Here is a 4,508-nt window from a genome sequence, read left to right on the forward strand (position 1 = left end):
CATGTCTAGGTTTCGCCAAGTGTGATGATGTGTTCCTCTAGAACTAGCTCTGGGAATGTTGAGGCAGGAGAATTATAAGATTGAAACCAATCTGGATTAGATAGCAAGAACCTATCCCAGTATGTAAATAGAAAAATAAAAGTGTCTAGGCCCTTAGATTAATAAGTGAAACAAACTATTGAACAAAGAGAGAGTTACAAAAACACTAGTAGCTGGCATTGGGATTTAAAGGCATTAGAATACTTGAATTTTCAATTTACTTAGTAAAATTTTGATGTGTAAGAGATGGTAAGAGAGGTTTCAGAATCCTCCACCAGAATGCCAGATCCAAACTTGCCTTGCCTTGTGTGTGCTTCTCTAAGGCTGATTCAGAAAAAGGATCCTATAACTTCTAGAACCAATTTATTTTAGCATCTAACAAACCCTGCAGTAAGGACATTCTTCTTTATATCTGTTTAAAATTTCTCCCTTGGGCAATGTAATTCCATTTCCTTGGTGAACATAAAAAATAGTGTCAGCTGTCAGATTTGAAGTAAGACAGATGAGTTAGAATAAAAACTAGACAAGATGAGGGGAGAGGGTGGGGGAGGGAAATGGGGACAAAAACATGAGAAGGCGTAGCAATGATTGTTAAGTAATGCACCTTCTATCTGGTGAATATAATGTAACCCTTCTATTAATTATGATTGAAAAAACAGGTTTTTAAAATGGTGGTTAAGCTTGTCTGAAACTCTGGCAGAACAGGGAATGAAAATAAGTTTGGGAAAGAACCCCTCTTTAACTCTATGTCATGGAAGACCTAGGGTTTCTTCCTGCTTTAGGAGGAGAACAAGAGATTCTCCTTTAGGAAACAAGGGCACTAAGAGACAGAGGTTTCCTATCAGAATAAAGTCTCTTCTGGTCCCTTCTGTTTGACTCCTTCCCCTATCTCCAGTGCAGTGAAAGTGGGAAGGACTCACTTGCTAGCTTGGTGGAATATCTAGTTCCTATTTAGAAGGAAGCAAATGCAGCTGCAGTGGCTTTTGCTTTTTTAACACTTCTGGTACAGTCCATCATCAGCTATATTTCTTTGTAATATGACCAGAAGTTAAATAAGGCCAATATTCTCTTGACAGTGGCTCTTATCTCCTTGGAGATCTATTGAAAATCAACTCCTGCATTTTTCTTGCTTTCAGACAACAGTAATTTAATTCTTTTGACCTTCTTCAAAGATGTGCACATTCATGTCTTGTTTTTTCCAAATAGTTGAACCTATCCTCTATAATAAGGTCTCCAATATTAACCTGAATGACCAAAATGTAACTTTACTGTGACTTAATATTGATCTTAATTCATTGAGGCTCTAAATACTTCTTTTAAAATTGAAGGACAGCTGTAGTATATATGTTGACTTTGGGATCTGAATGGCAGATATAAAATAGCCTTGCTCTGGTCAGGAGTTTGGCCTAGTGGTAGAGTGCTTGCCTAGCATGCACAAAGACCAGGGTTTGATTCCTTGGTACCATATACATAGAAAAAGCCAGATGTGGTGCTATGGCTGAAGTGGTAGAACTGTAGCCTTGAGAAAGCCCAAGGACAGTGCTCAGGCCCTGAATTCAAGCCCCAGCACTGATAAAAAATAGTCTTGCACTGTATGATATTATTAGTAAGAAAAAAGCTGAAATAATATTCTCTTGGTTCAGGTATCAAAGGAAATGTAAAATAGATGAGGTAGAAATAAAGATGAATTCATACAGAAATTTTCAAAAGCAAATGTGAACATTTTATCTTTACTACCTTTTGTGTGCATTTAAGGGTGCTAATAAATTTAGATAAAAGTATTTGTGTATGTTTTTATTTTTAATAAAATTAGTCTTTCTATATGTAACTCTATAGTTGTAATAGAATTTACCAAAAGTTCTTAGATAAGTTTAATAGGAAATACTTGATGTTTGGAGAAAATATTTGAACTTGGCTCAGTAGAGGGAATATATTGAAAAGTCAGAAATTAATATTGAACAATTAATGAATAATACTTCATTCGAAAGTCAAAAGAAAATTGCTTGCACTGAATTTATTATAATCTTAAAAGGTATTTTTTAAGCCATCAGATCAGATTATTATCAACTAGATTATGTAATAGAAGCCTGAAAAAATTAGACAACTCAGTTGTCAGAGCCAGAGCCATAAAACCAGTATCAACTGAAGAAGCAAATGCAAAATGTTATAATTCATGCCTGTGAGACTGATTAAAGTAGTAAGAAGACAGTTTACTCTGTATTGGGACAAGGAACATTGACTTTTGGTGGGAAACATTGCTTTATTGGAATTGTTCATATCTATGCAAATACCAAAAGAGATCTAATTTAATCAGAGAGTGTTCTTTACTCTCTCCCTCCCTTCTCCCCTTCCTCCCTCCCGCCCTCTCTCCCTCCCTTCCTTCCATCCTTCTTTCCTTCCTTCCCCCATCTCTTCTTTTGGCTAAAAAAGGGAAAAAATCATCAGAGTCTGGGTATTTAAGTCAAATAAATTTAAAAATCAAAGCAGAAAGTTGGGCGTGGTAGCTCATGCCTGTAATCCTAGCTAAACAGGCAACTGAAATCTGAGGATTTCGGTTCAAAGCCAGCACAGGCACTGAAGAACATGAGACTCTCATCTCCAGTTATTCACCAGAAAATGAGAAGTGGGGCTATGGCTCAAGGGGTAGGGTGGTAGCCTTGAGCTGAAGAGCTAAGAGACAATGCACAGGCCCAGAGTTCAAGTCCCATAACCCCTTCCCACACACACAAAAAATATCAAAGCAGAAATTTGGTAGTAGTAGAGGTAGTAGTAATATAGTGATAAAATTGCTAAGGAAGAAGATTTTGAATTTCTTATCACATATACACAGTGAATACATAAGTCATACAAGTGATAATTTGCATGCCTTCTCCATTGTATAACCATGAATAGCCAAATGTAAAATATTTTATAACACGATGTCCTACTTGATAAATATATATATACGATTTTAAGCATTAATTAAAAATTTAAAAATAAATGCATTAGGGGAAATAAAAATGAGGGATTAGTAAAATAGGAACTATCAAAACTTTTCTAAAGTTTATTAAAGATTTTCAGAAAAAAATAAACCCATAGTCATAAAAAAGAAGACTGGGAAATTGAAAGACCAAAAATAATTAACCAAGTGGACATACCTGATTGGATATGAAATTAGAAAAGAGCATTTTTTATAGCCTGTAACATTTCAAGTCAGTAATTTCTTTTAGTTATATATCACTGTTATCTTTAACCCAAAGCCCCATGATTATGTAAGCATTTGACATTAGGAGAAGCTGGACGAGGTCTGTAGGAATTTACTGTGTTATACTTTCATAACCTTTCCCTAAGCCTAAAATTAGACCAAAATAAAAACTTTATCAAAAGAACATGACTCATATACCCACTCTCTGCTAATTTCTAGGGATACAGAGACAAATGACACAGATCCATACTGGAACAGAAGTAGAAATGGCAAGCCACATATGTCAGGCAGCTGTATTATTTGTGAGAGCAATCTGTTGGGAGTGAGTCTCCCAGTAGCCAGAGGAAGAGGAAAGCAAGCTACCTCAAAGAGATTATGAAGTCTCAGAGATTTGGAAAAGGGCCCCAGTCTCCAGAAGGAACTGGAGAGGTGATGAAAAGTCACAGAAGAAACTCAGTTTGTTGAACCATTTCAATACTCTAGGAACATAGGAAGGCTGCAACTTACGGACCTCATTGGTTGGAGACTCATCCAACTAGGCTCTGATTCTCTGGTAACAGAGAGTTAGATCTATACTTCATTAGCTTAAGGGAAATATTTAAGGAATTGAAGTAGAACTGAGTTGGCTTTGTCACATGAGATGACTTGCTTGACAATAACTGGGGAAGAAAAAAACGTGTATTTTGTTACTTACTACTGAGTGGTAGTCAGAAAGTTTGGAGATGGGAGCCAGTACATTGCTGAAGTTATTTCACAAAAGAGGCTTGAGGGAGAGATGATTTGAAGCGGGTGTGAAGAATAGAGGTTGGACATAGATAAGGGTAAAAGAATGAGGAAAGCATATAAGGAAGAGAATCAATATGTATAAAAGTACAAGAGGAGCTGGACACTGGTGGCTCGTGCCTGTCATCCTTTCTACTGAGGAGGCTGAGATCTGAGCATCACGGTTTGAAGCCAGTCCAGCTAGGAAAGCCCCTGTGACTCTTATCACCCATGAACTACCAAAAAGCTGGAAATGAAGCTGTGGCTCAAGTAAAAGAGTATAGCCTTGAGCACACAAGCTCAGGGAGATAGTATTCATACTCCAAGTTCAAGGACTGACACACACACACACACACACACACAGAACAAGAGGAGCATTCAAGTGCTCCAAGTGTTTGTGGGAAATGATAAATATATCCTTATTCAGTGGGCTTACATAAGCAAATAATAATCAAGAGGCTTGGAAAAGCAGGTTGGATCCAGCTTATAACAAATCTTAAAATACCAGGCTAAGTATTTTGGA

This window comes from Megascapheus bottae, chromosome 4 (genome assembly GCF_031878675.1).
Source record: "Megascapheus bottae isolate mThoBot1 chromosome 4, mThoBot2.hap1, whole genome shotgun sequence".
Lineage (NCBI taxonomy): Eukaryota > Metazoa > Chordata > Mammalia > Rodentia > Geomyidae > Megascapheus > Megascapheus bottae.